Source organism: Phascolarctos cinereus, unplaced genomic scaffold, assembly GCF_003287225.1.
Source record: "Phascolarctos cinereus isolate Bilbo 61053 unplaced genomic scaffold, phaCin_HiC Scaffold_4;HRSCAF=312, whole genome shotgun sequence".
Taxonomy (NCBI): domain Eukaryota; kingdom Metazoa; phylum Chordata; class Mammalia; order Diprotodontia; family Phascolarctidae; genus Phascolarctos; species Phascolarctos cinereus.
In genome coordinates, this window is record NW_027555847.1 from 93,658,150 (window position 1) to 93,671,443 (window position 13,294).

The 13,294-nt window shown below is 35.6% G+C and overlaps 1 protein-coding gene across 4 annotated transcripts in view; it reads right to left on the reverse strand.

The window, feature by feature from the left end:
* The window catches only part of SCAP (SREBF chaperone), a 106,201-nt gene that overhangs the window by 79,402 nt on the left and 13,505 nt on the right, over positions 1–13,294 (reverse strand). The gene's annotated exons all lie outside the window — the stretch shown is intronic.

Below are 13,294 nucleotides of genomic sequence, written 5' to 3' on the forward strand. Positions count from 1 at the left end.
CCTGGAAGACTGCATCATCTTTGGTAGTCATACCTTTTCATTACCCTTAGAATACTCTCTGCCTCTCTGATTGCAGGGCTGGAAGGCAGAGGAAAAAAAACAAAAAAAAAAAACCTCTGCCCAAAGCCTTCAATTAAAGAGAGCTCACAGACTAGTCAATTCTTCATTTTCTACCAGACAGTCTCTTTAGGTTTAACTCCATCATGTTCCTAAATTGGAAACTTTCTCCCCTCCCTCCCTTTCAGTTTCCTTTTGCATGTTATCTCCCCCCATTAGACTGTAAACTACTATGTAATCCCAGCACTTAGCACAGGGCCTGTCATATAGTTTACTGACTGACAGAAATTTATTATGTACTTTTAAAAAATTATTAAGAAATAGAGATTCAAGGTTTCACATAGAATCTTCTTTTGGGATTCTGTCGTATTTAGGCAAATGCTGGGTTTCTTGGTGTTTACATTCAGAATAAAAAAAATTAATTGATATGGACCACAGTAAAAATGTCTGAGTGCATCAGAGTAAACAAGACGCATGCCAAAACTTTGTAGAGTTTCACTGAATAATACTGAAACATGAAAAAACTAGGAAAGTGTAAGACTTCAGGAAAAAATGATCAGAGGACACCCAAGAGATGAAGGCTTAAGGCTTAAGAAGGCAAGCTCACATATTGATATATCTGGATCAACTTCAGTCATGTCTTTCAGAGAGAAAAATAAGCCTTCTTCCTACAAATGTTTTAAACGCACGCATTTTCATTCTATTCTTTCAACGTAATTTCATCTTGCAGATTCAAGTGTGAAGAGTGACATTTCCTTTTATTTCTTTCTTCTCTAGAAAAAGATTTACCTGCCATTCAATGGCACCATGGCCCAGACGAGTATTTTTTCTGGTTCATGTAGGCTTTTGCCAAGATAAGCTCAAAAGGGTGAATATCATAAGCAAATTAGTGGAGCAGGAAAGAAATTACCTATCACATCTAGAGATAGGGGAATGGTTTATGCCCAAGAGACAGAAATGTTTACAGGAGGTAAGATGGATAATTTTGATTAATAAAATTAAATTTTATGCACAAAATGAAACCAATGCATTTAAAATTAGAGGAAAAGTAGTAACCTGGAAAAAAATCTTTACAGTAAATTTCTCTGATAAAGGTCTCATTTCTAATACACACATACATACACAGGAATTAAGTCAAATTTCTAAGAATATGAACCATTCCCTAACTGATCAAAGAATATTTTCAATTGTATCTGATCTCTTCGTAATCCTATTCGGTGTTTTCTTGGCAAAGATACTGGAGTTACTTCACATTTCCTTCTCCAGCTCATTTTATAGATGAGGAAACTGATGCAAATAGAGTTAAGTGACTTGCCCAAGGTCACACAGCTAGTAGGTGTCTGAGGCTGGATTTGAACTCACGAAGATGAGTCTTCCAGACGCTAAGCCTAGCATTCTATCCACTGTGCCACCTAGCTGCCTCTACGCTATCAACACCCATATTAAAAATCTATTATATTGTATTATATATATATTATTTGCGTATGTTCCAAATTGTAAGTCTGTGCTACCACAGACTTATGCTTATGTAGAGGAAAATTACTAATGCTAGTGGGGATGTAGGAAAATAGGTACACTAATGTACTACTAGACAAGCTATGAATGACTCCCACCACTCTAGAAAGCAATTTGGAAGTATACTCCAAAAGATATTAAACTGTGCATACCTTTGACCCAGAGATAAGTTTATATCCCAAAGAGATCAAAAAAAGAGGGAAATGACTCATATGTACAAAAATAATTATAGTGATTCTTTTTGTAGCTGCAAAGAACTGAAATTAGATGCAACGCCCATCAATCAAACAAGTTATGGCATATAAATAAGATAGAATACTATTGTGCTGTAAGAAATTAGGAAGAGAATGGTTTTAGAAAAACTTGAGAAGATCTATATGAACTAATGAAAATCAAAGTGAGTAGAACTAGAAAACAATATACATAGCAATAGCAATATTGTAAAGATAATCAACTTTAAAAGACTTAGTAACTCTAAGGGGCTGGAACCAAGATGGCAGAGTGAATTAAGCATTTCTGCTGAGCTCTCCCAAACCAACCCTCTATAAGATTTTTTAAAAAGGCATCAAGTAAAATTCTGAGTGGAGTAACAAAAAAAGAAAAAGTCAGTGACTCATTTTTCCAGCCCAAGTCAGCTTAGAAGGACAGAAAGAGAGATCTGCAGACACTGGGGAGTTGTGGTAGATCATCATATTGATCAGCTACCCAGTAAGTCTTTCAAAGTTGGTTACCTTTGTAATACTGCTGTTACTATGTATGTAAAATGTTATCCACCTCCAGAAAAGAAACTGATGGACTCAGAGTACAGAATGGAGCATATTTTTCTTGCTTTCTCCCCCTGGAATATAGCTAATGCAAAATATGTTTTGCATGACTATATGTATAAAAGGTATCATATTTGTTGCTCTCTCAACGGATTAGGGAGGGTGTGGAGGAAAGGAGAGAATTTGGAACAGAAAATAATTTCTAAAAAAATTTTAAGAATACTATTAAAGAATGAGAGACAACCTGGTGTAGGGAATAGAGGACTGGCCTCTGCCCCATACTGTCTATCTGACCCTGATGTTTGAGCTTTCAGATTTTGGTTCTGCTGTCTGGCCTTTCTTTGTATCCCCAGTGCAAGACACAGTGCCTACCACATAGCAGAAATTAATAATACTGTTTTGTAAACCCACACTTTAAAAATGCTAGAGAAAGGAATCATTATTTTAAAAAACTACTGGATAAACTGGATAGCTACAAGCAAAAAAAAATTACTTAACCACAAACTCCTAATTTTAAAGCAAATTAATTTTTTTCTTAAACTAAAAGACAAATGTTTGTATCAACTGTGGAGAAAAGGGACATTTTTATCTAAGCAGAAATAGCTGAAGACAAAATTAATGTTTGATTACAGAATTACAAAATAAATAGACTTTGTACAGCAAAAAGCCATCTTTCCAGAGTCAAAAGAAAAAACAAATTGAGGGAAAAAAATTTGTTGTACTATATCAGATGAAGGTCTGACATCCAGAATCTATAACAAGACTAATAATACACATTCCCTAATATAAAAAAAGTTCCAATTCTCTAATCAGAACATGTTCCTTATGAACATTAAGATAAGTAGGATGTATTTTTGTCAACGTACATGAGGTTGGGAAGGAGAAGACAGAGTTACTACATAGTTGGTGGAACTGTGGATTAGTACACTTTTACTTTGTAAATTAATGTTTAATTGATTTTTAACCATTAATATCACTTCCCAACGACCACCTTTCCTGCCTCCCACCCATAACCTCCCTGGGAAGAAAGTATACTTGAACAAAACAAACAACACATTTGCCATGTTTAACAACACATGCCTCATTCCACACCTACAGTTTACTGCCTCTGCCTGTGAGAGAAAAAAATGTTTCACTACCAGTACTCTAGCCTAGAGTGAGTCTAGAGTAGAATTTTGATCACTGCATTGGTAAACATTCTGATATCTTTTTAACACTGATTTACTGGACAGTGTCATCATTATTGTGTAAATTCTCTCTTAGTTCTACTTACTACACTGAGCACATATAAATCTTCCCAAGCACACTTTCGAGAGCAATATGAAATGTATCCAAAATGACCATATCTTTCTACCTAGCAAATCCACTGCAAGTTTATCCAAAAAAAAAAATTTTTTTTTAAATTTAATTCAGATGCAATCTTCTCAGTAAAGCTTCCCTTTTTAGGATATCCATTTTGTTTCTGATGATGATCAGGCACAGGTTTGTAAAGTACACTGAAATGGGCTGTAGTTTTAATGCCTTTGTATTTTGGAATTTACTATTCCATTCTCTTCTGCAAACTCTCGTGAATGCAGAATACGCCTAAGTTCTTACAACTGTCTTTCCTTCAGGTGATTATTTCCCCTAGCAGCTTGTAAAATTTGTTACTCAAATTGTTAAATTTAAACATTGCATGCCTTGTAGTTTGAATTATGTCTGGTTTTTTGTTACTCTTTGTTTTTATCCGATGGCAATATGTAAGTTTTCTCAATCAATGCACTGTTTTCTGTATTCAGAAGTTCTAGACAATTTTCTTACATTATTTCCTCTACTGTGGTTTTAAAGTTTTTCTGAATATGTCAAATTCTGGGAAAGCTATAATCCTTATAGAGTCACTCTTCATACTGTTATCAATGTCAGTTGATTTAGTTGATACAGAATTCTTGCATTGTACTTACACTGTTGCCTTTTCTCCACCGCCAAACTTACCATCATTTAACTTCTTTGTTCCAAATCTTATTATTCTCTCTTTGACCTTCTACCCCTTTAGATTCTCCATAATCTATTCAATTTTCCTTACTCTGTTCTTGAATTCTGCACTGAGAGATCTAATTTGACATAGGTTTATTCAAGAATTTTATTTCCCTTTTGAACCATTTTGGAGTTTCTTGCTGTTCCATGATTTCTAAATGATCAATGGGCTCCTTCCTATCCTTGGATGATGTTCATTTTCCTAAGTAATACAACATTGGTCAAGGCGCTTTAGTTTTTCTTTAAGATTTTACATACTCTTCCTTCTGGTTTTTATGATTCTTTCTATCTTTCCTTCTGAAGTACCACAACCCCTTCTGTACTTTCACAACCAACCCTGCATGTAAGTTATTTATATATGTGTCTTACATCATTGTCCACAGTGTTGCCTTTATATTCTCCCACAATGTGTCGCACTGTTGGGCATCCAATCAATATTTGGTGAATAAGTAAAGGATGAGAGAAATTTTGAGGTTGAGAGGTGGGAAACCCCCAAGAGCACTGTTAACAAAGAGATGAGGTCACTTGCTGAGAGTGTGGGGTGAGTGAGACTTGGGCTCGCTGGGGAAAACATTTTTGAACAGCTGTAACAGGGAATGCTTTTTAGCCCACCAGGTGAATAAAGATTACTGACGAGCACTGAAAGCCTCATTAAAATTAAGTAAAATGAACTGGTAATGGACTCAATCACATCTTTTTTTCTGTATCCATACATAGGATTGTATATGGCTAGAACAGGTAAGAGAAAACAAGCAAGATAAACAGCCTGTTGTACTTCTGTTAAGTGTATATATTTTATACAATTATATAGTGTTGAGTAAAAATATTATTTAATTTTCATGAATAATTTGTTTATCTTTAAACATTCAGAACAGCATTTAAGAGTTTGAGAGGGAGACTGTAACAGAAAAGTCACAGGCAGGCAAGTTATTGTATTACTTGGTTTATTATCTTTGGACTCCCATAGCCTGCAGTTAGTAATTAATACTGAATTAGTATCATCCCTTTCCTTATTAAATAGTCTCTGGGAATTGGGATATCCTTATTTTGAGGACTGACTATATAACATAACAGTGCTTGAAATACTAAAAATAAATAAAAATAATAAATTATCTTTTGCCCTTGAAATCTTTATCTTTTGGGGGAAATAAACACACATGCAATATAATTAATAATTACAAAGCAACAGATGAAAAAGTGTTATATAATATAAATTGTGTACATGAGTGCTAAGAGATGAAGTAAAAAGAAAGTTCTACAGAGGGGAAAAGCAAAATCCTAAACATTTTACATTTCAATAATGCTTCCATGCTAAATCCTCACAATTGCCCTGTGAGACAGTGTGTCATTCCCTTTTTGTAGAAGAGGATTCTGAAGTTCAGAGGGGTGAAGAAGACTCTTAAAAGCCTCCCTCAGACAGTATCCTTGGACTCTAGATTTACTACTTCTTACAAGGTCACTGCTGGTTTTTTTTTTTTAAGGCAATTGGGGTTAAGTGACTTGCCCAGGGTGACACAGCTAGTGTCAAGTGTTTGGTCTGAGGCCATATTTGAACTCAGATCCTCCTGACTTCAGGGCTGGTGCTCTATCCACTGCGCCACCTAGCTGCCCCCAAGGCCACTGCTGTTTAAAGTGAATGTGAAAACAACACATTTACTCATCACTTGAATGCAGTAAGCTGAAAACTATCATTAATGTAGCCAAATATTAATTTCTTGTAGCTAGGAACACCTCACTCCTGCCCCCTGGATCACTGTCTTGTCATGGCAGAGGGGCTTACAATAGCTCAATGAAACAATGAGCTACACAGTGCAGGTTACTCAAGACAGGTCATAGTGGAGCATTCAGATGAAAAGTGAAGGAAATGGCAAACCATTTCAATGTCTTTGCAAAGAAAATCCAATGGACAGTACTAAAATGATAAGAGATGACACCAGACCTTATAGGTAGAACCTAAATAATATCCCTTATGAATATAAAGTGGAGTTGATGGATAGATTTAAAGGATGAGATTTGGTAGACAGTGCATGAAGAACTAAGGACAGAGGTTTGCAATACTGTAAGGAAGGTAACAATAAAAAACATTTGAAAAAAAAAAGCAAGAAAGCAAAATGGCTGTTAGATGAGGCTTAATAAATGGGAGGGGGGAGTGAAAAGTAAAGCAGAAAAGGAAAGATATAAACAACTGAATGCAGAATTCCAGAGAATAAGGGGAGATAAGGTTTTCCTAAGTGAGCAATGCAAAGAAAAAGAAAAAAAAATGAATGGGAAAGACAAGAGATCCCCTTCAAGAAAATCAGAAATATCATGGCAACATTTTATGCAAAAATGGGCATGAAAAAAGACAAAAATACTTAATAGAAGTAGAAGAGATTAAGAAGAAGTGGCAAGAATATGCAGAAAAACTATACAAGAAAGATCCTAACATCACTGATAACCTTGATGGTGTGGTTACTGATCTAGAGCCAGATATCTTGGAGAATGAAGACAAGTAGGCCTTTGGAAATATCTCTAGCAATAAGGCTAGTAGAGGTGACGGAATTCCAGCTGAGCTATTTAAAATCCTAAAAGATGCTGCTGCTAAACTGTGGCACTCAATATGCCAGCAAATTTGGAAAACTCAACAGTTGCCACAGGATTGGAAAAGATCAGTTTACATCCCAATCCTAAAGAAGGTCAATCCCAAGGAATATTCAAATTACTGAACAACTGCACTCATTTCACATGCCAGCAAGATTATGCTTAAGATTCTGCAAGCTTGACTTCAGCAACATGTGAACCAAGAATTACCAGAACAGGCTGGTTTTCAAAGAGGCAAAGGAACTAGAGACCAAATTGCCAACATTTGCTGGATTATAGAGAATGCAAAGGAGTTTCAGACAAACATCTATTTCTAGTTCACTGACTACACTAAAGCCTTTAACTGTATGGAGCACAACAAAATGTTCAAGTCCTCAAAGAGATGGGAGTACCAGATCATCTTCCTTGTCTCCTGAGGAACCTACATGCAGGCCAAGAAGCAACAGTTAGAACTGAACATGAAACAACTGACTGGTTTACTACTGAAAAAGAAGTACAATATGGCTCTATGTTGTAACTTTATTTAACTTATATTCAGAGTACATGATGCAAAATACCAGACTGGATGAATCAAAAGCTTGACCTACAGCTGTCTGGAATCTCCAATATGCAGATGAGACCACTCTGATGGTAGAAAGCGAAGAGGACTAAAGCCTCTTGACAAGAGTGAAAGAAGAGAATGTAAAAGCTGGCTTGAAGCCTAACATCAAAAAACTAACATCCTGGTAAGTAAGTGGTCCCATCACTTCTTGGCAAACAGAGGAAGAAGAAATAGAAGCAGTGTCAGATTATATGATCTTGGGCTCTAATATCACTGCAGACAACAACTGCAGCCATGAAATTAAAAGACACTTGCTCCTTGGAAGGAAAGCTAATCTGGACAGCATACTAAAATGCAGAGACATTACCTTGCCAACAAAGGTCTGCATAGTTTAAGCTATGGTTTTTCCACCAGCAATGTATGGCTGTGAGAGTTGGACTATAAGGAGAGCTGAGTGCCACAAAATTGACACTTTCAAACTGTGGAGCTGGAGAAAACTTCTGAGAGTCTCTTGGACAAAGGAGATCAAACAGGTCAAGACTAAAAGAAACTAATTCAGGCTATTCACTAAAAGATTAAATATTGAAGCTGAAGCTTAAACACTCTGGCCACATAAACAATAAGGCGGGACTCATTAGAAAAGATCCTGTTGTTGGGAAAGACTGAAGGCAAAAGGAAAAGGGGATAGCAAAGAAAGAAATGGATAGATAGTGTCATGGAAACAACAAACATGAACTTGGAAAGACTTCGAGAGACAGTGGAAAACAGAGGGTCTGCTGTGGTCCATGGGGTCTCACAAAGAGATGGACGTGCCTTAAAGGCCGAACAACAACAACAACAACAAAAGTTAGGAATAAAAAGAATACAAAAGTTCAAATATACAGATAATCTCATTTTACCAGTTTGTTTTGGGCCCTTTTTTATACTAGACAACAACAAAACTATTTGATTAATTAATTTAACAGCCAGTGTGTTCCTAAATATATGGATTCAGGTAAACATGCACTTGTTACTTTCCTTTTTTCACACATCTATGTAGGCTGCAGTCATCCACAGCTGTAGTTCTGAAAGTGGGTTATAACTTGAATGGACATGTACAACCTATATTGAGTTGCTTGCCTTTTCAATGAGGGTGGGTGGGGAGGGAGGAAGAGAGGAAATCTGAAACCTCAAGTTTTAAAAACATATGTTTAAAAAAATGTTTTCACATGCTACTGGGAAATAAGAAATACAGGAAATGGGGTACAGAAGTCTATCCTGCCCTATAGGAAAATAGAAGGGGAAGGGCATAAGAGAAGGGGGGGAGAGATAGAAGAGAGGACAGACTAGGGAAAGGGATATTCAGAATGCATGCCATCTTGGGGTGGGGGGAGGGGTGAGAGGGGGTGAAAATTTGGAACTCAAAAAGTTGTGGAAGTGAATGTTGAAAACTAAAAATAAATAAATTTATATTTAAAAAATTTTTTAAAAAATAGAATATAGCCAGTGCCTAAAAGAGGAACAAAGCACTATGTATTATTGAAGAATTAATAAAGTTTCCATATTAAAAAAAAACTTGAATGGCTAGACCTATTTTGTGGAAGACCACAACTTAAATAATCTTTCTGTCTTCACCTTTTGAGGACATATTAACTCCTTATTTACAGATTAACTCCTATATTGCATTCAAAAAGCTTTTCAGGAGTCCAGTCTGAACTGTGAAAACAGAAGAAGGATGCAAGAGGAAAGAAGTTCAGCCCAGACGCTATTCCTAGAAATGTGCAAAGCCCAGCATTAACAAAGTCCAAAGTTAAGAATTAGGCTGGAAGAATGAGCAAATAACAAAAAAAAAACCTGACCCTAAAGAACCACATGGCAACAGGGAAGTTCAAGACACAAACCCAAAGGAAAAGGACTCAAAATTATCTACAAGCAAAGGTTTAAAAACAAACACACTTTGGAAATGAATACCACCAGAATTACTGAAAGGGATATAAAGCAAAAGTTAAAAAGACAAAAATTATTTCCTGAAAGTTAAAATTAACCAAATAGAAGCTACTAACTCCATGAGACATCATGAAATATTAAAACAAAATAAAAAACTGAAAAAAATAGAAGAAAATAGGAAGTTGTCTCATAGCAAAAACAACTGATGCATTCAACTCTTCTCCTGGACTTTGTGATAGCCAAAAATTCATCATCTTGCAAGATGACTTCATCTCTGAAATTCACTCCTCCTCAATTCCCCCCACCTCTGGGGTACCTCCCTCCCTCTGGCTGAAGAGGGTAGAAGGTAGTCATTGAGTTGCTTCCAGATTCTCTACAATTTAAGGAGGATGCCCAGGGCATTGACCTCATCATTTCTCAACCCAGTTGTAAGACTTCATCATGCCCCTATGGTAGGTATCTTGCCCCCCCCATCTTCTTTTTATGTGTTGCTTCCCCCATTAAATTGTAAGCTGCTCGAGTGCAGGGACTATCTTATTGCATTCTTTGAATCCTCAGTGCTTAGCTCAGTGCCTGACACACAGTAGGCACTCAATAAATGCTTACTGACTATGAAAACTAGATCTAGAAAACAAATTGAAGAGAGATGATTTAAGGATCATTATTGCTATTGCTTAGTCATTTCAGTCATATCTGATGGTTCATGAATTCATTTGGGGTTTTCTTGGCAAAGATACTGGGGTGGTTTGCCATTTCCTTCTCTAGTTCATTTTACAGATGAGGAAACTAAGGCAAACAAGGTTAAGTGACTTGCCCAGGGTCAAAAAGCTAAATAACTGTGAGGCAGGATCTGAACTCATCTCTTCTGATACTCTATCCACCGTGCTACCTAGCTGCCCTTTAAGGATCAGAGCTGAGTAGAAAATACAACACAATAATTCAATACAATTCTTCAAACACAAGAATCAAGAGAAGAATAAAAAGCTAAACATGAGCAAGCAATCACGACAGACTACCAGTTTACATTCTTATATGGGGAGATAACACATGTAAGCCCTCGGACCTCTACCAACACCAGCAATCAGACAAATGGTCTAGACAGAGGGCCCAAGAGTGATTCTGCTATGTTTTGATAATCTTTTTTTAAAAATCAAAAGGAAAAAGATGTAAAAGGAAGAGGAATACACTGGGAGAAAGTGAAGGGAGAGAAAGAATGTGGAAAATTGTCTCACATAAACGGGGAGCACAAGCAGACATTTATATAATGAAGAGGAAATAGAGCTGGTGACATCTGAACCTCATTCTCATCTGAAGCAGTGAAAGGAGGGAAGAACACACATACACTGTGTATTCTGGATCTGCAACTGGATCTGTCAGATGTAAAACAACCTCTTCTGAAACAAAGAAAAGGAAAAGCCCAAGAGAATAAGGCAAAGGGAAAAACACAATTAACAATCATGAACGTGAATGGGAAGACTCACCTAGAAAACAGAAGAAATGGATTAGAAACCCAAATCTAACTCCCAATGGCAAAGGCTATCCACATCCAGAGAAAGAACCATGGAGTCTGAATGCAGATGGAAGCAGACTATTTGCCCTCCTTCTCCTTTGTTGTTTTGTTTTATTGCTTCATTCTCATGGTTCCTCCCATTAGTTCTAATTGTTCTTTACATTGTGACTAATGGGAAAATATGTTTAATATCAATATATAAGTAGAACCTATATAAGATTGTGCACTCTCTTGGGAGGGAGGGAAAGGGAGGGGAGAAGATTTAAAACTCAAAATCTCATGAAAGTGAAAGTTAAAAACTAAAAATAAATAATTTTTAAAAAAACAAATCCAACAATATGCTGTTTACAAGAAACACATACAAGGAGGTAAAATAAAGGTCTAGAGCAGACTCTATTATGCTTCCACTAAAGTAAAAAAGGCAGTCATAATGCTCATGACCTCATCAAAGCAATAGCAAAAACTAACCAAATTAAAAGAAATAAGGAAACTGCACTTTGCTGAAAGGTACCACAGATAATGAATAAAGATCAATACTAAATATATATGCTTCAAATGGCATAGCATTTAAATTCCTTACAGGAAGAAACAGACAATAAAACTATAATAGCAGGGGACCTAAATTTATCCTCTTTCAGACCTAGATAAATTTAACCAAAAAATAAAGAAAAAAGAAATGAAGGACCTGAAGAGAATTTTATAAAAGTTAGATATGATAGGCCTGTGGAGAATACAGAATGGGAATAGAAAGAAGACCTACCTTTCAACTGTACACAGCACCTTCACAAAAAAAAAAAAGACCATTTTAGGTCATTAAAAACTTCACAAACAAAAGCAGAAAAATTTAATGAATCTTTTACTGACCATAAGGCAATAAAAAAATTTAATAAAGAGTCTTTAAAAAAATTAAAATTACAAAACACTTTTCACACAAATAAAGTTAGATCTATATAACTGGAAAAACAGTTGCTCATGGGCAGGCCAGGCTAATATAATAAAAATGACGGTTCTATCTAAGCTAGTTTATTATTCAGTGCCATACCAATCAAGCTACCAAAATTATTTTAGAGCTAGAAAAAATAACAAAATTCATCTGGAAAAACAAAAGGTCCAGAGTATCAAGGAAACTAATGAAAAGAAATGCTAGGGAAGGTGGCCTAGCCATACCAGATCTTAAATTGTATTATAAAGCAGCAATCATCAAATATACTTGGTACTGCCTAAGAAATAGATTCAATGGAATAGGTTATGTACACAAGGCACAGTAGTCAATGACCATAGCAATCCACTTTTTGATAAACCCAAAGACTCCAGCTTCTGGGATAAGAACTCACTATTTGACAAAAACTGCTGGGAAAACTGGAAAAGAATATGGCACAAACTAGGCATAGACCAACATCTTACACCCTATACCAAAATAAAGTCAAAATGGGTACACGATTTAGATATAAAGACTGATACTATAAGCAAACTGTCAGATTTATGGAGAATGGAAGAATTTATGACCAAACAAGAGATAGAGAACATTATGAAAGGTAAAATGGATAATTTTGATTACATTAAATTGAAAAGTTTTTGCACAAACAAAGCCAATGCAACCAAGATTAGGAGGGAAGTAAAAAACTGGGAAAGAATTTTTGTAACCAGTATCTCTGGTAAGGGCCTGATTTCTAAAATATATAGAGAACTAAGTCAAATTTATAAGAATACAAGTCATTCCCCCATTGATAAATGGTCAAAGGATATGAACAGGCAGTTTTCAGAGGAAGAAATGAAAGCTACCTATAGTCATTCGAAAAAATGCTCTAAATCACTACTGATTAGAAAAATGCAAATCAAAACAACTCTGAGGTACCACATCACACCTATCAGATTGGCCAACATGACAAAACAGGTAAATGATAAATGTTGGAGAAGATGTGAGAAAATTGGAACACTAATGCATTGTTGGTGGAGTTGTGAACTGATCCAACCCTTTTGGAGGGCAATTTGGAACTATGGCCAAAGGACTAAAAAATGTGCATACCCTTTGATCCAGCAATACCATTTCTAAGTCTATATTCCAAAGAGATCATAAAAATGGGAAAAGGACCTACATGTAAAAAAACATTTACAGCATGATAATGATGATGATATGTAAAACAAGGAGCAGGGGTTTTTTTTAATCAATAAAATATATAAAAGCCTTTCACTAACTTTATGACCATAATTACAAAAAATTCTTTACACAAAGATTTAAATAATTAGAGAACTATTAATTGTTCAATAGTAGGACATAATAAAATGTTAATATTACATAAATTAATTTACTTATTCAGTACCATTCCAATCAAACTTCTAAAGAATTACTTTATAGAGCTAGAAAAGTAATAACAAAATTCATAACAA